Here is a 27559-nt window from a genome sequence, read left to right as displayed (position 1 = left end):
ACACAGCTGGAGTGAGGGACAGATTCTGACTGTGCACTCTGCATAAAAAATGCTGTATGTACTCTGCAACCCCATCTGTGAGAGTACTGTGCTAAAGCTGCTGTGTGTACTCTGCACACTCTGCAGCTGTGGGAGTACTGAAATTTAAAGCCACTGAATGTACTCTGCACCCCCTACCTGTAGGAGTATTGTTCTTTTAAGCCACTGTGTGTACTCTGCACCCCCAGCCTGTGAGAGTAATGTTCCTGTAAGCTGCTGTGTGTACTCTGCACCGCCAGTCTGCGGGAGTACTGTTCTTTAAGCCGCTGTGTGTACTCTGCACCAGCCCGCCAGTTGAAGTAATGTTTTTTTAAGCCGCTGTGTGTACTATGCACACGACCGCCTCTGGGAGTACAGTTCCTTTAAGCTGCTGTGTGTTTTTAGTAGTCTGGAAAAAACATAATTGATATCAGCCATCTAGTTGCCACTTCTAGGCCAAAGAAATTATTTTTCAGTACCGCTGTGTGTTTTACAGTAGTCTGTGAAAAAAAAATTTGAAATCTTTCGTCTCATTGCCATTAGTAGACCAAAGATATAATTTTTCAGTACCGCTGTGTGTTTTTTAGAAGTCTGAGAAAAATATAATTCACATCAACTGTCTAGTTGCCATTTCTAGGCAAAAGAAATAATTTTTCAGGACAACTATATGTTTTCTAGTAGCAAATAAATAATTGGCATCAGCCATCTCGTTGCCATTTGTAATCCAAAGATATGATTTTTCTGTACCGTTATGTCTTTTCTAGTGGTGTGGCAAATAATTAAATCTCAGCAGCAGCAGTCTCATTGCCATTTGTAGGCCAAATAAATAATGTTACTGTACCGCTGTGTATATACGAGTAGTGTTTCTAACAGAATTGGGTTTTTGGGAGTAGTGTTTCTAAAATAAAATTCTATTATGCAGCTGTCACTTTCCCATTTGTGGGCCAAATTTTTTTTTAATTATACCACTGTGTTTATATAAGCAGTGTTTTTTTTTTAAAAAAATTCTTCTCTGCAGCTGTCTTTTTGTGAGTGGTGTGTCTAAATTTTTTTTTTAGTATGAAGCCATCTCTTTTCCATTTCTGGGCCAAAAAACTCTTCTTGTACAGTACCAAAAAACATCTGGGAGTACTTTGCTAAAAAAACTCTGTGTGTTCTGTAACAAAAAAACATCTGTTTGTACTGTACCAAAATAGGAACCGTATCAGATGGTGGTGCTGGATTTTGCGACGTGCTGAGTAAGGTTTTCCACAATTCTGCAATGCGTGCACTTGTATTCCGGCATTTTCAGATCTTGCTCTAGTGACAGAAGTAAGGATGGTACATTATCCTTGATGAGGCGATCCAGCAGGATAGCCACCCAGTAATCAGCACTTGTAACAATCCATGCAATTCGGCGGTAATTGCGCAATCACAGCAGTTTATATTGCCTCATAGGTGCATGGCTGCCCAGAGTCGACAAGCTGTTTTCGGTGGGAGGTGTATCGTCTGGGTCCTCTGTATTATTTGTATCTCTTCAGCTACACTCCAGTGATGCCCATGAACTGCTTTCAGTGCCACCTTACTGTGAACCCTGTTGTTCCTCATCCTCCAAAACTGTCCCCTGGCTGGACATTTGTGTACCTGGCCGCTGTTGGTACAGGAACCCATCCTCCAAGACATGTGTGGATGCGTGGCCTCATAATAATGTGAATTTTCCCTGTTCCTACTACTCTTCCTCCTGTGGCACCACCTCATCCATCATCGACTGAAGCTTTTTTGATAGGAGGCATAGAAGTGGGATAGTCATCATTGCTGGCCATGTTCATCAAGAACTCGAAACAGCGCAACATGGGACACATGTCCCGTATGGAAGCCCACTCATTGGTTGTTAAGTGGTGTTGTTCCAGAGAGCTACCGTGTGTGCTACAGCTCAAACCCCAGTGTCACCTGCTGCTGCTTGCACAGTCTCTCCTGCATGTACAATTTGGAGTTCCACCTTGTGGGTACATTGCATATGAGGCAGTGAACGGAAAGGCAGAAATAAAGCTGCAGCACAGACAGCCTGCACTTTCAGCAGCAGCTCTTACATATCTGTGTAATTTTCAAGGAAGTTCTGCACGACCAAATTTTGCACATGCATCAGGCAAGGGATGTGCGTCAAATCAGCTAGGCACAGAGCTGCTATGAGATTTTGCACATTATTGCACACCACTTGAGGTTTATTTGCACCAACCACACATCTGTTATTTGATAGCCATCCATAGCTCCTGCGCATTGTGGGATTTTCCCACAAACATATTTTCAAAACAGCCTGCTGTAGTTTCCTTCTGGCTGTGCTTAAATTGGTCATGCAGATGTTACATTGACCGGATAAGGAGGCGGATGAGAAGGCAACATGGACAGGGAAACATGCAGCAATCCTCGGTGGTGGTAGGACATGCGCAAAAACACTTTCCGCCTCAAGTGGGGGGGAAGTTAGGGAGATATTACTTCCCTTATCAAATAGTTTAATGACTTTCTGATTTATCCTCTACAAGTATAACTTACAGCAAAAGTCTTGCAGAGATTGGACAGTACCCATTTCAATTCCTCCAATTTATGTGTAATAGGAATAGCAATCACCCAATCGCACTCATGAAACATAAGAATCATTTCTACTTGTTTTACCCCTTTACCCCCCAGGGTGGTTTGCACGTTAATGACCAGGTCAATTTTTACAATTCTGACCACTGTCACTTTATGAGGTAATTACTCTGAAACGATTCAACGGATCCCCCTGATTCTGAGACTGTTTTTTCGTGACATATTGTACTTCATGATAGTGGTAAAACTTCTTCAATATCACTTGCGTTTATTTGTGAAAAATCAGAAAATTGGCGAAGATTTTGAAAATTTCACAATCTTCAAAATTTTAATTTTTATGCCCTTAAATCAGAGAGATATGTTATGCAAAATAGTTAATAAATAACATTTCCCACATGTCTATTTTACATCAGCACAATTTTGGAACCAAAATTTTTTTTTATTAGGGAGCTATAAGGGTTCAAAGTTGATCAGCGATTTCTCATTTTTCCAGCAAAATTTACAAAACCATTTTTTTAGGGACCACATCACATTTGAAGTGACTTTGAGGGGCCTTTATGACAGAAAATACCCAAAAGTGACACCATTCTAAAAACTGAACCCCTCAAGGTGCTCAAAACCACATTCAAGAAGTTTATTAACCCTTCAGGTGCTTCACAGGAATTTTTGGAATGTGGATGAAAAAAATGAACATTGAACTTTTTTCACAAAAATGTTACTTTAGACCCAAATTTTTTATTTTTGCAGGGGTAACAGGAAAAAATGGACCCCAAAATTTGTTGTGCCATTTCCCCTGAGCAAGCAGATACCCCATATGTGGGGAAAAAACACAGTTTGGGCGCACGGCAGGGTTCGGAAGGGAAGAAGCGCCATTTGACTTTGAATGTAAAATTTGCTTGAATAATTAGCGGACGCCATGTTGCATTTGGAGAGCCTCTGATGTACCTAAACAGTGGAAACCCCCCCACAAGTGACCCATTTTGGAAACTAGACCCCTCAGGGAACTTATCTAGATGTGTGGTGAGCATCTTGAACCCCCAGGTACTTCACAGAAGTTTATAACATTGAGCCGTAAAAATAAAATTTTCACATTTTTCCCACAAAAATGTTTTTCAGCCCCCAATTTTGCATTTTCATAAGGGTAACAGGAGAAATTGCACCATACCATTTGTTGTGCCATTTCTCCTGAGTAAGCCAATACTCCATATGTGGGAGAAAACCACTGTTTGGGCGCACGGCAGGGTTTGGAGGGGAAGGAGCGCCTTTTGACTTTTTGATTGTAAAATTTGCTTGAATAATCAGCGGACGCCATGTTGCATTTGGGGAGCCCCTCATGTGCCTAAACAGTGGAAACCCCCCACAAGTGACACCATTTTGGAAACTAGACCCCTCAAGGATTTTATCAAGGGGTATAGTGAATATTTTAAACCCAGAGGTAAGACACAGAAATTGATAACATTAGGTCATCATATTGAATAAGTTGTCATTAGTCTTGAGCTCAAGTGCTCACTATTTGAGTTTGCATCGGGTACTCAGGTATGCGCCATATATCGCAGCTGCTCGAGTAACATGTTCGAGTCCCCGCCCCACATGTTTCATGGTTATTAGACACCCAAAAAAAAACATGCGGGGATGGCTCGTGCTTGGCAGGCAATCCCCGTGGTTTTTTGGGCTGCAAAGCATATGGGGCGGAGACTCGAGCATGTCACTCGAGTAGCCGCGATACTCTGTGCATACCCAAGCACCCAATGCAATCTCAATAGCGAGCACTTGCGCTCAACACTAGTCGCCATATCATCATTTTTTTTTTATTATTGAAAAATTCACAACCCTAACACAACCCTAACCCTAGCAAAACCCTAACCTTAGAACAACCCTAACTCTAGCACAATCCTAACCCTAGCACAACCCTAACCCTAGCACAACCCTATCCCTAACACAACCCTAACCCTCACCCTAGCACAACCCTAACCCTAGATCAAAGCAAATATTGTGGTTAGAGGGTTAAAACATAACCTTTAATTACATATACGGATAAAAACATAGATATACAGATAAGATAATACTAAAAGGTCACACAGACCAAAAGTCAAAAGAATTCCTGCCAATAATGGCAACAATTTACCACAAATAGTCTATTCTCACTCCAAACAGGGAAAAAAGGGCAAATTACTTCAGTGCTGCCCACCTGCCCACCTGAGAAAAAAAAAGTGGCAAAGAATTATAGAGCCATCCCTATCAAGGTCATCATGCATGAAACCTACCAGACAATCAATGGTTAACAATGAGGGTCCACTGTTTATAATAATAATGGAATGACCTCACCAGCCACAATGTTAGTTCATGCTCCTATTTGGGATAGTTGAATTGAACCGAGGCGTCAAGACATCATCAGCCACCAGCCTTGCATGGAACACCGCGTTTCCTCACCTCAGTAATTCATCAGGGGAGATATGGGTGTTATTTGTGCCCTATAGTAATGGGTGTCCATCGCCAGCCCAAAACACACAGGCGGCGCAACTTGTGTGTCAGTCCTATCATCTTATTTGTATCTGCCCGCGTTCCTCAAACGCGGGCACGTCACTTCCGGTTCCGGTCATCCCACTTCCAGTCCGTGGAACGCAAGCGCCGGCCGTGACACGCAAAGTCACATCCGGTGCGCATACCAAAGCGCTAATAGGTCCGGTGCAACGCATGCAATGGAAATGATCGCATCACGTGGGGTACACATTGCCCACGTCATGCCACAGAAAGGGGGCCTCAACACATACAGAGGGGGCCCCTCATCACTGGTATTGCCCCTGGCTGGAAGTTCCGGTTGTTTCTGCTGGTCCTCGAGATCCTTGCAGACATGGACCGGGTGTCTGGTATATGGTCTTGGGGTGAGCTGGCTAAGCTCCTCTGCCCCCTATGTAGCTCGCTTACTTCACTTGCCTTCGGCCACGCTCGGGGCCCTCACTAGGCTTCACACTGGCAGTAGGCCTCGCTACTCTTCACCGCTCTTATGGCGTCGGCACGCCTTAGGCTCACTAACCTGAGCTCCCTGAGTCTGGGCTGGACTGGCTTTCTCACAGACTTCACTCTCTGTGGACTCCAGACTTAGACTGCTCTAGACAGACTTACAGGCTAAAACTTCAGACCAGACTGCACTGCCTAGCTCCACCTTCCCTATTTATAACCCTAACGGGCTCCCTCTGCTGGTCTGAGGTGGAAGGTGGAGGTGTGTGAATGCTATGAGGGCCTCTTGTGGAGGAATCCATCCATGCACCCCTCTAGGATCTGTGGCACCAATGCGCAGCAGGGCGCCACAGAAGCAACATGGACAGAGAAAAGGCTAGGGAACGGCCACAGTGTGCAGAAGCAACCAACTTAATGGCTAAGGGCCGCCATGGCTCTTTTGCACCCTGCTTCCTCTTTTGCTGTGCAGCTTGGGTAGCGTGACCACCACCACTTCCTCTGAACTGCCCACGTCACTCATATGGCCTTGACTTCATGTGGGGTTAGGACCTCATCATTCCTCATCATGTCATCTCACGTCTCCGGTCTGTCCATAACTCTGCTGCCCTACTAATTTCTGTCCTCGCTACTCCTCCCCTTCTCCCTTCTGCAAATCCCTTCATTGTCTCCCAATTCCACAACGTATCCACTTCAAGCTACTGTGGCGCCCCTGCGGGTCCAGCTGCCACAGAGGTACTGCACCTCACCCAGAGGTGTGGTACCCCACTTCCAAGTAAGGAAAGAACACTACCTGGGACCCACACACCTGCATCCAGCACTACACCACTCCAGACCAGCAGACAGGGCAAGATGCACTTAATCTCGGCTGAGCCCTGTCTCTGGCTGGAGGGGGGGGGACCAAAGGAGAGGGAACCATGTAGTGGGTGTGGGCGGAGGAAGCAGCAAAGAGAAGCACCCTAGCAGAGGGTATAAGAAGAAGGGGAACCTTCTAGAAGGGGTTCAGTCAGGGCTGTAAGACCAGGAGGGAGGACCTGCTTGTGACAGGTCCCGACAGGAGGGGGCCCAGAGTAAGGGGCCCAAAAGAAGGAAGAAGAGACAGAGGAGGTCTCAGGGGCACGGGAGCATGGACGCTCTCCATGGGACCTGCATCCACCCGACCGCCATCGAGTGGAGGGACCAGACCGGCCCCAGACTAGTGGAGAACAACTAGAGGCTCAGCTAGCCAACCGGAGGCTGCAGCATTTTCAAGGTGTTGCAGCCGAAATCCACAATTACATCGCCAAAAAGGTGGCCACATAGGGTCCAGGGGACTGAGAGTAAGTTGCCCGACAAGGCCCGAAGCCACTGGCTTGAGACACTGATTGTTAGGAGCAGGCAGGAGGGTGAGAGCCAGCGCAGGGAGAGGAACAGAGAGACACATAAGAAGGGGGTCCCAATTAAGTGTACCTGAACTACCTGGGAGTAGGCTGGATCCCTTCCTTGGAGAACACAGGACGACGTGGGCGGTTATAACCGGCTGCAGCGGTAACCTGGAACTGCCTAAGAACTGTGAGTAAAGCCTGAAGACTGCACCCCACTGTGTCCTGGATTTATTGCTGTGTCACCTGCCTTGCACTACAACACCAACATCTTAAATTCGTTATTTAACTGCCCTGAGGCCTAGCTCTACCCATGGAGAGTTGAACCATCTTTGCTGAGTCACCAACAGCCTCAGTGGATCTGAATAGCCACGGCGGTCACCTCTAGCCGCATACCACGTTTGGCATCACAAACTTTATCCCCAAAACTTTATCCCCCCCATCTCTTTAATTATTGACCGCTCTGGGCCACGGACCGGGTCACTGCCACCGTGACTAACCCAAATAGAACCGACTGGCCCAGCTTCTGAGTACCCCACGGACCCAGGGGGCGCATCACTACTAACACTGACCTACAAAGCTGTTTATAAGCTGTCTTCCCCATGTAGCTCTGAACTAATCTCCGAATATCTCCCACCACATAATCTCTGGTCCTCCCAAGACCTCCTTCTCTCATCCACAATTGTGAATTCCTCATCCAATTGCCTGCAAGACTTCTCCCGAGTATCCCCCATCCTGTAGAATTCTGTGGCCCAACACATCCAATTATCACTTATATTCAGAATTTTCAAGGGGAACTTCAAAACTGTCACCGCTGTCACCTCACTAACACCAGAGCGGCTGCAAACCCCAAACCAACTCTCTCCTCTGTAACGGTCTGTCACTATTAGGTCACGGCCCCACTATCAGTATATGGACAGTATTCGGTCAGTATTTTTTCTCAGGAGTGGGAGCCAAAACCAGGAGTGGGTGATAAATGCAGAATTGGTGACTTGTTTCTATTATACCTTTTCTTTGATTGTTCCTCACCTGTTTTTGACTCCCACTCCTGAGAAAAAATACTGACCGAATATTGACCAAATACTGATAGTGGGGCAGTGGCCTTAGTTTGTTCATTGTAATTTCTATTTCTGTTTTGTATATAACCCCTCCTCATGTACAGCACCATGGTTTCAATGGTGCTCTAAAAATAAATAATAATAATAATCCCCTGCATGATGTTCCACCCAGTACTCACCCCTGCCCTTGACACGCCCCCTGGGCCGTGGGGTACTTGGTAGCCGGGCCGGTTGGTGCTAGGGGATGTCACGATGGCAGTGACCCGGTCCGTGACCCAGGGCAGTCAATTAAAGGGGAAAAAGTAAAAGGGGAATAAAGATTTTATAGAGATAATGTTCATGACGCCACCTGTGGTATGCAGCAATATGGGGCCGCCGCTGCGGTGCAGATCCACTGGAGCTGATGGTGACGCAGCAGAGTTGGTTCAGCTCTCCACAGGCAAGTCTTAGCTCCAGGGCAGGATATAGTGATGTTATGAGGTAGACGTTGCTGGTGCTGTGTAGTGCAGGGCTGGTGATGGCGCAGCAATTATTCAAGGACACAGTGGGGTGCAGTCTTCAGGTTTTCTTCACAGTTGTTAAGTTCCTCAGGTTACACTTTCTGGATTATAACCACCCACGTCGTTCTGTGTTTACCAAGGAAGGGGTTCAGCAGCTCTCAAGTATTTCAGGAGTACTTAAGAGGGACCCCGTTCTATGTTCCTTTCTCGGTCGTCTTCCCTGCACTGGCTCTCACCCTCCTGCCCTGCACCTCACAATCAGTGTCCCAAGCCAGTAGCCTCGGATCTTGTCGGGCGACGTGCAATCCCCTGGACCCTCTGTGGTCACCTTTTCGGCGATGTAATTGTGGTGGTTGGCAGCTGCACCTTGCAAGTACAGTAGCCTCCGGTTATCTAGCTGAGCCTGATTATTCTCCACTAGTTTAGGGGCCAGTCACCTCTGCGGCCTGATCCCTCCATGTCTGTGTAGATTCGGGCACACGGATGGCTTCCTGCACTTCCCGTGCCCCTGGGATCCCCTCTGTCTCTCTGGAGCCTTCTCTTTGCTCCTGTCCTCTCTTTCTCTTTCCTGGGCCTCTCAGACTTCTGAGCTCCCACTCCCCACTGTTTCTCCTCTGTACTGATCCATACTGAACTCCTTCTAGATGGTTCCCCCTCTTCTTATACTCTTCCTGACAGTGCCTCCCTGATCTACTTCATCCACCCACATCCACTACATGGTTCCCCCTCTCTTGGTTCCCCCCCTTCCAACAAAGGACAGGGCTCAGCATGGTACACGTGCATCTTGCCCCTCCTGCTGGTCTGGAATGGTGTAGTGTTGGATGCAGGTGGGAGGGTCCCGGGCAGTACTCCCTCCTTACCTGAGAGTGGGGTACCACACCTCTGGGTGAGATGCAGTACTTCTGTGGTAACTGAACCCGCAGGGGCGCCACACCCTCCTTGCCGGTGTACACACAGCAGAAAGCTGCAGCAGTTGACACCTGTGTTTCGTCATCAACATTATTAGAGATGTGCTGCTCGCTCCAACAGAACAAGTGGTGGGGCATCAGTGCACTCAATATCTTCCACTAGTGGGGCAGGGGCAGGTGGAAGGCCCACAGAACCACAGCCAGCTGAGTCATCAAAAAGCAGAAGTGACTGCTACATGACTTGTGCCTCAGACAGCTTGTCAGATTACCAAAGGGGGTGAGGTGGAAGACAGATGCCCATAGGCTGCAAGTGCAAAATCTGCACTTCCGGCAGGGGATCTGGTAGAAGACAAAGTAATGTGACTGAAGGCACTCTCAGCCAACCAATCTAAAACCACCTGTACTTGTTCTGACCTCACCATTCATCCAACGGTACTCTGGCCTGCGAAATTACACAGAATGTCTTATGCTTGCACCAGAGGAAGGTGTTTAATTTTTGAGCATAGCAGACACAGATTAACCATGCCCTCTTTCTCCTTGCAGCAGCTACATCACCATCACCAGCAATACAGCCACATCTCCTATTTGATGCTCTCCTCATTGTTTGCATCCCCAAAAAATTACAGAGTATTACACAGCCTGTATACAGAGAGATAGAGTCCAGAAAATTATTACACTGCCTGTTTTCAGAGTATCCCCCAAAAAATCAATAAAAAAATACAGTGTTGGCTACTTCCTCCTTGTAAGCATATTCCATCCACATCACCATCACCACCTCAGCCTACTGGTTCATGATTATAATTTTTTTTTCTGTTATTTAAGTAATTTCCCTATCCAAACTTGTTTGCAGGGAAATTGTCCTGCTCTTACCCTTTTTAGCTTCCTAGCCCTTACTATGACTATTTTACAGCCATTTAAAGCACCATAGTTCAGTTTCCCTTTGAATTCTATTGGGTTCGGGTTCAAGGTCAAGTTTGGACTTGAACCGAACTTTTAACTCCAGTTTGCAGAACCCGATGAATCCAAATATACAAGGGTTTGCTCATCATTACTAATTGGTGGAGATGCCAGGTGTCAGACTCACACCGATCTTATATTGTTGACCTATCCGTTTCCCATGGATAGGTCAATAATTTATTTAGCTCTGTAGAATTCCTTTAATTAAGTGTGCTTCAAATCTTTCTAAAATAGCACCATTAGGATACTGCTTTCGATAATATATAGGATATTTGAGTACAACATTGATAATTTACTAGACTACTTCAAGGTTCGCCCTAGGTGAATCTTAAAATGTTAAATATTTGTAAAACCTTTACAGAAGTTCACTGGAAATCTTCAATGTGGAAATGGACCTACTTTTCACTGTAATTTTTTTTATGTGAACTGTATATGTAAACTATGTAAGCTCTAAGGCCCTGTTCTAAAGCCCTATTCATAATGTGTTTCTACAGTGCTTTTGAGTGGCCCCACCTGAATCCCTTGAGAAATGGAATTCAGATTAAACGATGATGGGGCACAAGCTTCAATGACACCATCGGAGTTCAAATGAGCTCTTGTATTCTTCTAAATTCAAGAAAAACAATTGCACAACATTTTCGCTTTTTGCGTTTTCATAACTCTTCATCTGTAAAGATGAACACTTTCAGAAAAAAACAAATGGAGTAGGTATGAACTTGGTTCATGTCACTGCAGTCTTTAGTCCCATCAGGGATTCATCTGTATCCCATTTTTAGGTCACGGCTCCACTATCAGTATCTGGTCAGTATTCGGTCAGTATTTTTTCTCAGGAGTGGGAGTCAAAACCAGGAGTGGATGATAAATGCAGAATTGGTGACTTGTTTCTATTATACCTTTTCTCTGATTGTTCCTCACCTGGTTTTGGCTCTTGTTCCTGAGAAAAAATACTGACCGAATACTGACCAAATACTGATAGTGGGGCTGTGGCCTTAGAGGGATTCAGGTAGAATACCCAAACTCACTGCAGAAACACTGTGTGAACAAGGCCCAGTATGTCACATATATGTAGCCTTTAAAATTCGACATTCAAGGTCAAACTAGTTCAAGCTTACACAATCGTTAATGGAACAGAGAGCAAATAAAGGTAATAAAATAAATGGATTTGTTAAGATGTTGTCATGCTGTTTTACTTTGGCTGTGAATGAAGTGAATCATCTTTGACCCTTAACACTTCTTCCATACACCTACACTCCTCCAGACTGTTTCACTTTGTTTTCTGCAGCCAGCTCCGTCATTATGGCGCCTCAACAAATCAATCTTACTGAATGTTAATGTGAATGGCCACCACTTTATTTTATTTTATGATTCAAGATAGTCTGATGACTAATTTTCTAATATGCGTTTATGGCAAGAGTTCAGTTTTTATGATACAATGCTCCAAATCCTGAGCATAGAAATCCCTGCTGGCAGCGATCACTGACTATGGCATTGGGAATTACTGCATTTTGGGTCAAATTTGCAGGTCAGTTAATTTTTATACTCATAAAAATTGTACCATTTCCATCATCAGCGTACTGGATTCGACTTCATCAATTTTTGATCAGTGTGTCAATTTTTATCATCATTGTGTCATCTGTTTTTCTCATATGAAAAAAAAACAACTAAAACGATGAAAGTTTCTGAAGCTTGTCCTAGTAAATATTCAGTCAAAAACGGACAAACACTAGGATTTAACTAGAATGGTATTAGTATGTGGTCCTTTTTCTCACTGACTCAATCACTGACACAGGGGGCAGATTTATGAATTAGCATTAATTATATTAATTAAAAAAAGTTATGTTTATTATGCCTAGGGTTATTCAACATATTCAAATATAAGAAATATGCGAAACTGCAGAAATTTGATTTCAGCAGATTTGATTTGAAACTAATTTATTCTTACCGAATCACATGTGCACCATTATGCTGATAACTGGTATTGCCGTGTATATAATGGCCCAAGCTATAAAATGATCATGCAATTAAAACATTACAATGTGGGGCTTAAAAAAGAAATAAATATGTAATTGCTTTAAAAATTGCTGATTTTTGTTTATCCAAATTCATAAAAGGCATAATAAGTAGTGATGAGCAAACGCGCTCGCCACTGCTCGGTACTCACCAGAGCATCACTGTGCTCGACGGGCTCGGCGAGTATTTCCGGGTTGCTCTGGTGGGAACTCGGGTCCCCTCCCTGCATGTTTGGCGCTCTTTAGAGAGCCAATGAACATGCAGGGGTTGCCTGCCACACACTGTAATGCCGTAGCCATGTTGGTTGTGGGCATTACAGTGATTGGCTGGCCGCACAGCATCATCAAGTGTATATAAGAACGGGCGCCGCCATGCTCGTCACAGTCTACCACAGAAACAGACAGAGTAGGGAGAGGTGCTGCTGCTGCATCAGGGAGAGATTTTATTGTTTATAGTAAGGATAGGTATTCCACAACATATATCTATAATATCCATCTGAACTAACAGTCCTTCTGAGGACTAATCCAGCGGCATATATACAGTGGTGATAACAGGAGTTAGACAGGCAGGCAGACTGCAGTGCATGATACAGCACAAGAGGGTCCATTGAACGTCCTGTCTGCTGCTGTAATAATTACAGATATTTCTAGACATTGAAAAGCAAATTTTTTTTTATCTTAATCCTGGTTATTTGCTTAAAAAGCGATCCAGAGTACATCATTTTTCTGCTCCATTTGCTTGTTCTCACTGCAGAATACAGCCAGATCTGTTCCATATTTCAGCGATAAAAATCCTGAAATTTGAACTGAACGTGGAAAATATTGACATCCTTTTCCATTCTGTTGCAGTGTGTCGGTCAAGCTATTAACACTAGGTCTCTGTGTGGAATAATATTAGTAAATTACAGGCTTACTATTTAAAACCGTGGTTCTCTGTCAGACATATCACCTATAAGACTGTTCAAAAAACAGACATTTCTTCCATTTTCATTCCGTTGCAGTGTGCCGGTAAAGTTATTTATACTAGGTCTCTGTGTAGAATAATATTAGTAAATTACAGGTCTACTATTTAAAACTGTTGTCCTCTGTCAGACATATCACCTATAAGACTGTTCAAAAAACAGACATTTCTTCCATTTTCATTCCGTTGCACTATGTCGGTCAAGATATTCACACTAGGTGTCTGTGAAGGATAGTATTAGCAAATTACAGGCATGCTATTTAAAATTGTGGTTCTCTGTCAGACGTACCATGTATAACTGCGTTCCAAAATCAGCCATTTCTCGTGAATGTGGAAAATATTGTCCTCCATTAAAAATGGGCAAGGTGCATGGCAAGGGACGGGGAAGTGGACGTGATGGTGCATTCAGAGGCCGAGGACGTGGCCATGGGCAAGCTGAAATTGTGCCACAACAAACACCCACATCTTGTCGCTCGACCTTCCTGTCCCAATTAATAGGGGACCGCAGAACACCAGTATTGAACACAGAGCAGTGTGAAAAGTTTATTGGTTGGATAGCATATAATGCTTTCAGTCACTTAGCCACCACCACCACCACCCTGTCCTCCACACTGTCAAGTCTCAGTAGCCGTGAGTCTGGACGCATATTTCTCACCCTGATCCTCCTTCCTCCCCCCATGCCGAGTGCCCGGAGACAACTGATCCCACACTTGGACACTCAGAAGAGCTGTTCACTTTTCCATTTGTAGATTTGAGCCTCTCGCCCGGCCAGCTTCAAGCGAGTCAAGAGGAGAACGCGTGTAGCGATGCCCAAATATTGGAGCAGCCACGGTCACATGAAGACTACGGAGGGAAAGTGCAATTACTGTCGCAAGAGATGGATGATGATGATGATGAGACACAATTGCCAAAAAGTCAGAAGGAGGACCAGGGTGCGAAAGTGGATGACAGGGTGGTTGATGATATAGTAACTGACCCAACCTGGCAGGGGGACATGTGTGGCACCCCTGCAGGTTCAGTCGCCACAGAGATACTGCATCTCACCCAGAGGTGTGGTATCCCTCTCTCAGGTAAGGAGGGAATACTGCCCGGGACCCACCCACCTGCATCCAACACTACACCATTCCAGACCAGCAAGCGGGGCAAGATGCATGTGTACAATGCTGAGCCCTGTCCCTTGTTGAAAGGGGGCGGACCAAGAGAGGGGTACCCATGTAGTGGGTGTGGGTGGAGGAAGAAGTTCAGGGGAGCACCGTCAGGAAGAGTACAAGAGGGAAGGGAATGATCTAGAAGGAGTTCAGTCAGAGGAGAGAGAGCTGGAGCAGGAGCTCAGAAGGAGCTCTGCTCAGGAGGAGTGGAGAAAGGAGTCGGGCCTAGTCTGAGAGGCCCAGGAGAGAGAGTGAGAGAGGACGGGAGCAGAGGGAAGGCTCCAGAGACAGAGGGGATCCCAGGGGCACGGGGAGTGCAGGAAGCCACCCGTGCGCCCGAATCTACATGGACGTGGACGGATCAGGCTGCAGAGGGGACCGGCCCCTAAACTAGTGGAGAACAACCAGGCTCAGCTAGACGACCGGAGGCTACTGTACTTTCAAGGTGCAGCTGCCCACTACCACAATTACATCGCTGAAAAGGTGGCTGCATAGATTCCAGGGGACTGCACGTCACCCGACAAGATCCAAGGCTACTGGCTTGGGACACTGATTGTGAGGCGCAAGGCAGGAGAGTGAGAGCCAGCACAGGATGACAACTGAGGAAGGAACACAGAACGGGGTCCCGTTTAAGTACTCCTGTGATACCTGAGAGATTGCTGAACCCCTTCCTTGGTGAACGCAGGACAACGTGGGTGGACATAAGGAGGAGGAGCAGGAGCAGCGTGATAACTGTGAGTAAAACCTTGAAGACTGCACTCCACTGTGTCCTAGAATTATTGCTGCACCATCACCAGCCCTGGACTACACAGCACCAGCAACGTCTACCTCATAACATCACTATTTCCTTTCCTGGAGATAAGCTCAGCCTGTGGAGAGCTGAACCAACTCTGCTGTGTCACCATCAGCTCCAGAGGATCTGCACCGCAGCGGCGGCTCCAAATAGCCGAATACCACAGGTGGCATCATGAACATTATCGCTATAAAAACTTTATTCCCCTTTTACTTTTTCCCCTTTAATTGACTGCTCTGGGTCAGGGACCGGGTCACTGCCACTGTGACATCCCCCAGCATCGACCGTCCCGGCTACCCAGTACCCCACAGCCCAGGGGGCGAGGCCAGCAGCACACAGGGGGAGGTAGGCGTAGCATCACAACCGGCAGGAAGAACCAGCGTGGTGGCCGTAGACACAAGGCTGGAAACCATTCCTCATAATGACAACACGACGGACGTTGCCAGTACACTGTTAGGTCTTCCCGAGTCTGGTTATTTTTTAAAGACTCTGCAGATAACATCAAAAAAGCCATTTGCACCACCTCCCATAGCAGCATCAGCAGGGGTAGCAAAACTAGCAGCCTGACCACCACCAGCATGATCAGGCACAAGGCAACAAAGCACCCGACAAAGTTGGCCGAACCCCAGCGTCCAGCAACAGTGTCTGCGGGTGACACCACTGCTTGCACCGCTGTTGTGTGTGCACGCCAATCTCCTGTCCATGGCGCATGCCAAGAGGCCTCCCGACCTGCACCTGTCATTGCACACTCTCAACTAGCACCATCAGCAAGCACGTCCATGTCCTTGTCCCAGCGCAGCGTTCAGTTGTCGCTACCCAGTCCTTGAAATGCAAGCGCAAATACGGAGCCAACGCCCCGCAGGCCACACTACTAAATTCACACATTTTACGAATGCTTGCGCTCAAAATGTTGCCTTTAAGCTCGTGGAGATGGAAGCTTTCTGCAGCCTGATGGCGGCAGCCGTCCCTTGGTACTCGTTCCCCAGCCGCCACTATTTCTCCTTGTGTGTCATCCCTGCATTACAAGAGCACGTGTCCCACATTAGACGTGCCTTCAACAATGCAGTGACTGGGAAAGTCCACCTAACCACGGACACATGGACAAGTGCTTGTGGGCAGGGACGGTACATCTCACTGACGGTACACTGAGTTAATATAGTGGAAACAGGGAGCCAGTCGGACCTTGCAACTGAACACGTCCACCCAACACTAAGGATTGCGGCCCATGGGTCAATCAGGGTTGCCCCACATTCTACAGCTCCGGCACCTCCTGCTCCTCCTCCTCTTCAGCCTCCATCTCTGAAATGACCACATCAGTCACAAGCTGAAAGCACTCCCTCGGCCAAGCGGCAACAGGCTGTGCTGAAGCTAATATGCTTAGGTGAAAAGCCGCACAACGCTGAGGAGTTGTGGAAAGCTCTAACACAGCAGGCAGATCTGTGGCTGACACCGCTTAACCTACAGTCAGGCATGGTCGTGTGTGACAATGGCCAGAACCAGGTGGCGGCTCAGCTCACACATGTACCATGCCTGGCCCATGTGCTTAACCTCGTGGTTCAGCGGTTTCTCAAAACCTACCGGGATCTGTCGGATCTCCTTGTCAAAGTACGCCGCCTGTGTGCCCATTTTAGAAAGTTAGCTACAGCTTCCGCCGCCCTTGCCGTGCCTCAGCATCGTTTGCAGCTTCCAGCTCATCGACTGATCTGGGATGTCCCCACGCGTTGGAACTCTACATTGCAGATGTTGGGAAGGATTTTTGAGCAGAAGAGGGCAGTTTTTGACTACCAGCATCAACACGGCCGTCGGTATTCAGGTCAGACTCCTCACATAAGACCTCAGGAGTGGACATGGATGTCAGACATCTGTACCATCCTCCATAACTTTGAGGACTCCACCAAGATGGTGAGCGGTGATGACACCATAATTAGCGTCACCATCCTGCTTCTCTGTCTTCTGAAACGCTCTCTGCTCACAATCAAAGAGGATGCATTGCAGGCGGAGCACGATGAGATGGAGCAGGGAACCATATAGGTTGATTACACACAGCCCAGCCTCATCTCATCCCAATTGGGTGACAATGAGGAAAAGGAGGAAGAACAGGAGCTAGTTTCCTTAACTATAGACGGTACTACCTGCACAATTGTCATACCATCTGTTCAGCGTGAATGGCCTGAGGACAGGGAGGAGGAGGAAGAGGAGGAGGATGCGGAGAAGAGCATGGTCAGTTGTCCTCTTGGTGAGGACACAAAAGTCTTGCCTCTTTGCAGTCTGGCACACATGGCTGAGTTTATGTTACGCTGCCTTTCCCGTGATCCTCGCATTGCCCAAATTTTGGGTGACATTCATTATTGGTTGGTGACACTTCTAGACCCATGCTACAAGGAGAACTTTCTGTCTCTTATTCCTGCACAGGACAGGCCTAATAAAATGGTGCAGTACGAGAAGGAATCATTCCTTCCGGAATTAGTAAAAAAATTCCCATCTGAAAACGCTCGTGGCAGAGGTCACAGTTTGTTGAACAACCAAGGAGTACAGGAGAGAGAGACACAAATATAACCGATAGGTGCATCCGCCTGTCAACGGAAAATGCTGACAGACTGACTCTTATAAAAATTAACAAGGGCTGGACTGGGCCAGACTTCTCAACACCATCGAATGATAGCAGCGTAACATAAACTTAAATACAGTGTCTTTTTTTTAGGAAGTCTTACTCTATTCCCATGCACCTGTCTTCACTCCCAGACATGGGTATACGCTTCCTGATTTTGTCTATTTGCTCTTGTCCTCCTTCTCCGCATCCTCACCCTCCACCAAAATATCACCACCATATGTATGTGGCGCCCCTGAGGGTTCAGTCGCAATAGAGGTACTACATCTAGTGGTGCCTCACTCTCAGGTAAGGAAAGGGTACTGCCCGGGACTCCAACACCCGCATTCAACACTACACTACTCCAGGCTGGCTGGAAGGACAAGATGCACTGTGTTCTGCTGAGCCCTGTCCCTGGCTGGAGTGGGGGGAACCAGAGTGAGGGGGAACCAGTAGTGGGTGTGGGTGGAGGACGTAGAACAGGGGAGCACATGAATAGCAGGTGCATAAAAAGGGAAGCCATCTTAGTTAGTTATGCAGTTCGGTAAGCAAGTGCAGAAAGAGGAGAGGAGGGGAGCAAAGTCTCATCAGGAGCTCTGCTCCATCAGTGAGGCCTAGTGAGAGAGGCCCAGGAGGGGAGCAGAGGAGAAAGGCTCCAGTAACTGAAGGGATCCCAGGGGGTACTGTGAGTGCAGGACGGCACCCGTACGCCCGAATCTGTCAAGAGTCAGAGGGATCAAGCCGCAAGAAGGGAACCGGTCCCTGGACTAGTTGTGTTACTTCAGGTCTCGACTAGAAAACTGGAGACTTCTGACCTTTATGGTGCAGTCGTCACACTCGCATCCAAGTGGCCAAGAAAGGTAGCCATTTAGGACCAGGGAACTCTAGGTTGCCCTGAAGGATCCGAGGACACCATCTTGGGACTTAGTTTGCTAGGCGCAGGGCAGGAGGGAGAAGACCCAGTGCGGGAAATCGGCTGAGGAAAGGAACATAAAGAAAGGGGGTCCCGCCAAGTACCCTTGAATGGCCTGGGGGACTGCTGAACCCCTGCCTGGCAAACGCAGTGCGACGTGGGAGTCTGACACCTGGACAGTGTACCCGAGGAACCTAAAAAAAGAACTGTGAGTAAACTCGGATGACTGCACTCCACTGTCTCTGTCCATTATTGCTGCTGCGCCATCATCAGTCCTGCACTACAATGCCCAGCATTCCACCTACAACATCGACACTGCCTGGGGGCCCGCTCCACCTGTGGGGAGCAGAAACATCCCAGCTGCCATCCCATCACCTCGGAGGTCTTTAGCAGCGCCGGTACTCATTACCGGGAACCACAGGTGGCGTCATGAGACAAACTGTTAACAAAAACCCCTTTTAAAGAGCGACCCCATCCCAGAGGACGGGCCTGGGAGCCAACTGCTGTGACATCCCACAGAAGGTCAAGGCCTGAGTACCGAGTAACCCCCGTATCCCCCTGGGCGCGTCATGGATCATATCAACATATCTACGTCTCTTGCAAGGGACATTGGAGTTCCTCCAAATTTTTGGCAGCCATTTCTTCATTGCATAGGCAAACAGTATGGAAGACCAACTTCCTAATAATGGGAGCATTTTTTGCAGGAGGCCCTCCGACCTCTTCTGTCAAAAACGCTACATGTGAACATAGCCCAAGGTGTGGAGGAGCATTTTTTTATTTGTTTTGCCTTATATACAAGTCATTACCCTGGAAAGGATGTGAGTCCGTAAAAGTGGCCTAATACCTCTGACAACGTTGTGGACAGCAGTGACCTGGGCATCAGAAATGCTTTCAGGGGTCTTCCACATGCTGATCCCATGTAATTTGAGCACTGTTGCCCATAGATTTGGCCAACTTTTAGGTTCTCTGCAGACCGCCGGGAGGAACCGCCGGAAAAATGTTCGCGTTTCCCATAGACTTACATTGGGCTCGTTACTCGGTCCGAGCACTCGAGCATTCCAATTTGCTCGACTTGAAAAATGAGTACCCGAGCATTTTAGTGCTCGCTCATCACTATGAATATGGATATCAGAATATAGAAACATAAAAATAGAAATGTTAAAAATGTTTAAAAAATATATAATTTAATAATAAAATCAATTTTCCTTTTATAAATCGTTTTACCATATTAAAAGGTAATAAAGGGACACAATTCATATCACCACATTTACAATACCTCAAATTCTAAACTGTACAAAGAAAAAAAAAGAAAAAAACAAATTGCTGTTTTCTTTTGTTTCCATCTCACAAAGAATAGAATAAAAAAAAATCATATGTACACCAAAATGATATAGATAAAAAAGCCAACTTGTGTTGCAAAATACCAAGCCCACGCACAGCTTAGAAAAAGAAATGGCTTTAAGAACATAGTAAAGCAAACAAATGATTTTTTAAGAAGTGTTTTTATTTTGCAAAAGAAATAAAGTCAGATAACCAGGACAATATTCACAAAGGTGGACACCACCAGTTAAATAGTCAATAGAAAAGGAAGGGGAAAAAGGGGAAAAAAAGGAATGTGAATAAAAATTTACTTTTATTGATTATAAAAAATCTCTATAAAATATAGATTGGACCATACATCCTGTGGGGATGTCTGTAGGGTCACTGCTAGTATTAAATTGAATAGCTGTGATCTTGTAAATCCTGGAGTATACTGGACAGCACTAAAATTGTGTGGTTCCACAACCAGTGTCCCTACAATTAAATGATTGGGTAATGTATCCGAACTGGCAATCTCAAATTATACCTATCCTAAAGATTAAGTAGGAGTTGGAGCTGGGATGTACACCAACACCACGGGGGAACGGGGTGTAATAACAGCACCAGCTACAATTATTTTATACAGGTCAAAATCCCCTGTGGATTGCTATACAACATCTGTTAGCCCATAGGGTCAATATTATTTATGTCAGTTTTATAATAAGGAATTGACACTCTTCTGGTAAAAATCACCCCTGTATTTGTGTAGGATGGTGGGACAGCAGTCCAGCGCTTCAGGGATGGAGATATAAGCTGACCCACCAAAGTGGTACAAAGTATAGATACCAGTGTTCACATGAATATAAACCTTGTTTCCTGCAGATATCAGCTCATCCATTTATATATGCTAATGTATGATATGTATAGGCTGCCATGGCGTCATGTGACCACTGTTTCCTTACTACTCTCTACTAAGTTTGTTTTTCAATGGAAAATAATGGAAATTGGTGAAAGGCACCTATGAACATTGCTATCATAAAAGTCCCTGATCCAAAGTCCTGTTGGAGCAGCTGCTGTTAAAACGTAAATGTGCACACTAAGCGTTTGGGAAACCGGGATATTTAGAAGTTATAAGATTGTAAACTGCTGTGTTGCACTGCGGGCAGCCCAGGCCTCGTATTCACTGAAATTGTACCTGGTTCGAGTATTAATAGCTTTTATATTCTGCAGTACATATCGTCGGCTGCCCTGCCGTACAGCATAATAGTCTCAACTCTAGGTTGAGTGTTTGGATTTGTATACGTTGTGGGTGTAGTTTAATATAGCTCCCTCTTGATTCAGTAAAAACTTATTTTCTGGGGATAAACTGTCTGGGTCGTCTTCCTTGTCTGTGACTTCGTCGTATCTTGCGAACCCCCTCGATACTCGGCTTACATTTGTACGGTCACATATATCTGTCTTACCAGGACAGAAATCTCTGCCCATAGTGTTACTGTAGATGGTGTCAGTATTATAATGAGTAGCTGACACTCTGCTGATAGAGATCGCACCTGGAGCAATGTGTGGCACCCTGCGGTCGGATGAATGAATGGGATACCCGTCCGCAACAATGCACCGTACAGGGAGCAATGCGATCTCACAAACAGATTGCGTGCAGGTGTTATACACGCGGTCTTTATGACTGGAGACAGACGGGCTCCGAGGAGACATTACGGCAATCGGCCGTTCATGTCAGTAGGTATGATGGGGACACGAACGGCACATTAGGACAGAGCTGAGAGAGCCTAAATGTGCTGTAACAGGTATACACAGGACAGATCGTCCCTGACGCGGTTTTCGTCGGGGGTACCGGCTTTTTCTAAAAATAAAAAAACGAATTGCTGTTTTCTTTTGTTTCCATCTTGCAAAGAATAGAATAAAAAAAAATCACATGTACACCAAAATGATATAGATAAAAGAGCCAACTCGTGTTGCAAAAAAGCAAGCCCATGCACAGCTTAGAAAAAGTTATGGCTTTAAGAATATAGTAAAGCAAACAAATGATTTTTTAAGAAGTGTTTTTATTTTGCAAAAGTAATAAAATAGAGAAAAAAACTATGTCAATTAAATGTAGTTTTAATTCTAATGGCCGGTAGATAGTGATGGGTGAACCCGAACAGTAAAGTTCGACGTCCATACCGAACACCTACTGTTCGGACATGGACCCCGAACACGGACTTCCTCAAGAAGTTCGTGTTACTGTTCGGGCTTGCGTGACAGCGCAATAGAAACAGGCTCTGATCGGCGGTAATTGCATTACTGCGTTCAGAGCGCTGTGGCAGTGACCAGCTGTAAAAAGCTTACCATGGGTCATAGGCGCTGGCTGATGGTACTACTACCACCATCAGCCGGTGCCTGCTGTGATAGGAAACAGTGAGCGCAGGCACCACTGGATGGGAGCAGTAGTCTCCCATCCACCGGTGCCTGTGCTCTGCCAAATGTCAAAAAAAAATGTTAAAATTAATAAAAAAATCTTAAAATAAAAATACACATTATACTCACCTACACATTGTCCCCTGCAAAAAAAAAAAATACCATATACTCATTTAACTCATTGTCAAGCGTGGGAAAATACTCACTGCGCATGCGCTGACCTCATTTGCCGGCAATACACTGAGTGTCTGTGTATTGCGGGCTGCTGAACAGAGCGGTCACATTTTACAATGTGCCCGCTCTGTTCATAGGATCTTCGTGGGACCCTAGTAATTTGTACTGTGTTGGAAAGGTAAGGATGAGGTTGATTTATTATTTTACTTTTATTACAAGTGATCATGGGCTTTGGGGATTAGGTGTAAGGTGAGTATATGGTGTTTTTTTCATTTTTTTCTTTTTTGCAGGGGCAACGAACATCGAGGACAAGGTGTTGGTGAGTATAATTTGTTTTATTTTTATTTTAATATTTCTTTATTAATTGTAACTTTTTTTTTTTTACTTTCAGCAGAGCACAGGCGCCGGCGGATGGGAGACTACTGCTCCCATTCAGCGGTGCCTGCGCTCTCAGTTTCCTATGACAGGAGGTGCCAGCTAAGCACCTGTCAGCATGATGCCACAGCGCTCTGACAGTGGTAATACTTTTACTGCTGATCAGAACCTGTGTTTCCTGCGCAAGGATCACACAGGGATATTTGGCTCTCCCATTCAAATGAATGGGGTCCGTGTTCGGGTTCGGGTACTGTTCTGGTACCCGAACTTTTAAAAAACTGTTTGTCGATCGGCTCAATTAGCCAAACCCGAACAGTCACGGGTTCGCCCCTCATTACCCATAGACATAATATAATATGTAATTTATAGTTTAAATAACATGGAAAAATGAAAGTAAAAAAAGCAACCCCCAAAAGTACAGAACTGCAATAATTTTTGCACTCCCAGAATATTTATAAAATGTAATCAATAACATGCAAATTCTCAAAATTAGCAATGCTAAAGGCTGACTTAAAGGCTAAGCTCAATAAGAGACTATGATTTCCCCTATATACTGCAATACTGTTGTACTGCAGTATATAGTACAAGTCCCTAAGACTACGTTCCCAAGATGAGCATTTGGGGAGTTTTTGACTGTGTGGAATTTCTGCACCTATTATTCAAAATAGGTTAGTTGCATTGCTTTCTTTGCGTTTTTGTGGCATATATTTTGATCGTGTTTTAAAAGCTGCAATTTTTGTCTCTTTTTGGTATGTCATGCTTTAAATTGCTTTTTTTGATACTTCCTAGTATTTGAATTTGACAATTTTATTGATATACATATGTGCGATTTATATGCATTTTTGATACATTTCCGCTGCAGAAACGCACTAGAAATGCATGTGAGTTTTTGTGGATTTTCTGCATCCATAAGGAAAATCCTCACAGAAAACTCAGTGTACCCGCAAGAGAAATTGACACCCTGTGGATTTGAAACACGCACCGCAGGTCAGTTTACCATGAGTAAAATAAAAGCACAGTGGGCAGGTAATACCTAGAATTCCCGTCCACTTTGCTGGAACTGTAAGCCGCTGCATTTTTTGATGCAGCAAAAATACGCAATGTCAAAGCGTGAACTTGCAGCCAATGAAAGCAGAGGAGAGAGGGAAAGTGAGCGCTGGATACTGGGCTGAGACATGCGATGAAACGCCAATCAGTCAAGGGGGATCCGTGCATCTGGGTCACACCTGGGGGAATCCAGCAAATCCGGAAGTTGACAAGACATCAGCGGATGTCAGCAGCGGCTGCAGCCGGGGGTCATGTGATGCGGACTGAGCGAGCAGCGATAGTGCAGCTCACAGGCACATATGGCAGAAGAAGGTATTTACAAAAATACATAGTTAAAACATGTATATCAATGGGGGCGTTATACAATGTAGTGGACCACCTCTTTAAAAAGTTAATGCGCGTAGATTTCTTTGCTATCGCAATAATCACACTGAAAAACATGTTCCAGATCATTATCATAATGAATGCCGTAAAAACTAAACTCAAAAAACAATGCCAGAATTGTATTTTTTTTTTTCACCTTTTTAGTCACACTTGGAAATATTCTTCTGTTTTTCAATACATTGTATGGTAAAAAGCATAGTCTCATTCAAATCAACAACTTATCTCACAAAAAGCAAGTTCTTATATGTCTATGTCGACAGAAATATTAAAAATTATGGCTCTTGGCAGAAGTGTGAGGAAAAAACAGCACAAATTCCCTGGTCATTAAACAGTTAAAAGGGTTTTCCACTTTAAGAAGAGTGAAACCTAGCTGATTTCTCAGAAAATACATGTGGGGGAGAGGAGAGAGACAGAGAGAGGACTCCGCTGATCATAAGAGCTTACACTCTACAGGAGAGAGAGGACCCTGCTGATCATAAGAGCTTACACTCTACAGGAGAGAGAGGACCCTGCTGATCATAAGAGCTTACACTCTACAGGAGAGAGAGGAGCCCACTGATCATAAGAGCTTACACTCTACAGGAGAGAAAGGAGCCCACTGACCATAAGAGCTTACACTCTACAGGAGAGAGAGGACCCTGCTGATCATAAGAGCTTACACTCTACAGGAGAGAAAGGAGCCCACTGACCATAAGAGCTTACACTCTATAGGAGAGAGAGGACCCTGCTGATCATAAGAGCTTACACTCTACAGGAGAGAGAGGACTCTGCTGATCATAAGAGCTTACACTCTACAGGAGAGAGAGGACTCCGCTGATCATAAGAGCTTACACTCTACAGGAGAGAGAGGACTCCGCTGATCATAAGAGCTTACACTCTACAGGAGAGAGAGGACTCCGCTGATCATAAGAGCTTACACTCTACAGGAGAGAGAGGAGCCCACTGACCATAAGAGCTTACACTCTACAGGAGAGAGAGAGAGGACCCCGCTGGCAATAAGAGCTTACACTCTACAGTAGAGAGAGAGGACTCCACTTGCTATAATAGCTTACACTTTACAGGAGGGAGAGACTTGCCTAGTAACTCTGGAGATGGAAAATGATTCTGATGTCCCAGCTACTGACCACCACTGTACAAGGTATAATGACTTGCAACATTTAACAGCTGCAGGTTTTATAGGGAAACCCAGACAGCAACATGACAAGACATTATCCCACTAACCAGGGTTGTCAACCCCTTTTTCTGGACAGCTTTTCAAAAAATCACAGTCAATATTTTTTACGGAAACATTGGAAAACCATAATAAATTGTTATAATTATGGACTGGAGACAGCGATCACTTATAATTCTGATATGAAGACATCAGCTACATTAGCTGTGACTTGTAAAATGATAATTACAGTCAAAATAATCTTTATAAGTTTGTTCAGCTTAAAAAATTTACGGACGCCTTAAATTTATTTTTTACGGACAGGACAAAAAAGTGCGGACTGTCTTGGAATTTCTGGATGCTTGGCAACCCTGCCGCTGACTGATGCTTAGACAGTGCAGCAAAGAGTGCTGGGCAAATTTTTTCTTTTTGCAAACCCACCCCCCCAGTACTTCAGTTCCCCTGATGAGGCTTTGGCACTAAAGCTGAAATGCGTAGGGACTATTGGGGACATATACATTAGGTCCACACTTGGTTTCGGAGTCTTTACTTGGGGCATTACAGGGGATATTAGATATTAAGTTTACCTTTTGATTCACCTTCCTCCAGCGCCTTCCTCTTTGAGCTACAATGATTACCAAGGTTATGGGTGAGATCCTTCCGTTTTTTTTTACAGCACTGTTTTTGTTATGGGCACTTTTTAACTTTGCTGTGGTATTTTTACTCTTATATGGCATGATTGTTTACATGAGCATGGTTGCTCTTTTTAGTAAAGTTAATTTTTATTGCTACTCTCAATACTTCATATAGATTAGTAGAGAGTTGTGTGATAGCTAGGGCTGAGCGGACCAGTGGAAGATCGGGCTCATTGGGTTTGATTGAACTTTAGTCCACAATTGACTTCAGGTACTAGAACTGTACTCGAACCTGAACCTGAACCCTATAGAAATCAATGGGGAACCATACTTTGGAGCTGGAAAATCTCTTGCTTCTTTGTTGTACATTACTAGAATCATTTGGAGTCTACTTTTCTAAAAGTGAGAAACTCTTTAAGGTTCAATATTTCTGGCTCCTTAAAGGAATATTCACATCACAGACATTTATGACATAGCCACTGGTATGTAGTTCCAACATGTGGAATATAGAAACGCATGTCCTTGTTGGTACAGTGGGTACTGGTCATCTAAGTAGAGCATTAATGGAGTTGTGGCAGCATAAATGTGACTCCTTCCATTTATACCTATGGGAGTTATGTGCGTAGCTGCACATGCTTAGCCATAAATGTCCGTGATGTCAATAGTCCTTAGTTGCATACAGTAAATACTGCAAATTCTATATTTCTATCTGCTAAAAGCACAGATTAGACATGGGTTATAAATCAGCTGAAAGGTAATGTTAAAAGAAAGGTAAAAAAATCCAACATGCTTTACCTGTCACAGCTTCCAGGGCTCTGACCTTTAATAGCCAGTATATGACAGATATCAGCAAGCAATGTGCTCTTAGACCTCCCTCCTCCCAGTATACTGTTGTTCTTCCTCATTTACTAATCTCTGATAAGTGATCTGCTACATGAGGACTTCTCACTGTGACTGCACCCATACCTACCTCTCCTAGCTGTACATGCTTCTTCCTGTATCAGTTGACCGATAAGTATCTCTTCACATTCTTCTCTTGTAACTCATTGGATAAATAACCTACATCTTTATTTGGTAGAGATTGAAATGGCTGGTTATATGCAGAATAATATAATTCATGGTATTCTGCATCTGCCTCGGCTCAGCAGGGCTTCAACACCTTCCCCTATGGCCTCTGCCCTCTGCTGTACACTACACGAGATTTTTACAAGTGGCCCGGCGTGCTCCCATGTCATGATCTGCCTAGGAATATACAGGGTGGGCCATTTATATGGATACACCTAAATTAAATGGGAATGGTTGGTGATATCAACTTCCTGTTTGTGGAACATTAGTATATGGGAGGGGGAC

At 45.2% G+C, this 27559-nt stretch overlaps 1 protein-coding gene across 3 annotated transcripts in view; it reads right to left on the bottom strand.

Annotated features, from left to right (window-relative positions):
• Nucleotides 1-27160, bottom strand: part of LOC141258970 (alpha-1,4-N-acetylglucosaminyltransferase-like) — an 86275-nt gene extending 59115 nt beyond the window's left edge. Inside the window, exon 1 of one of the 3 annotated variants that reach the window (XM_073674303.1) lies at nt 27005-27160. The gene's annotated coding sequence lies outside the window, so the exon portion shown is untranslated. Of the gene's footprint in view, nt 1-25500; nt 25596-26161; nt 26274-27004 lie in introns of those variants that run through there. The other 2 variants (XM_073674304.1, XM_073674305.1) reach the window with 2 other exon arrangements.
• Between the last annotated feature and the right edge of the window lie 399 nt (nt 27161-27559).

This window comes from Phyllobates terribilis, unplaced genomic scaffold (genome assembly GCF_046119375.1).
Source record: "Phyllobates terribilis strain yellow unplaced genomic scaffold, ASM4611937v1 Scaffold_3__8_contigs__length_932513732, whole genome shotgun sequence".
NCBI classification, from domain to species: domain Eukaryota; kingdom Metazoa; phylum Chordata; class Amphibia; order Anura; family Dendrobatidae; genus Phyllobates; species Phyllobates terribilis.
This window is presented reverse-complemented; position numbering and strand designations above follow the sequence as displayed.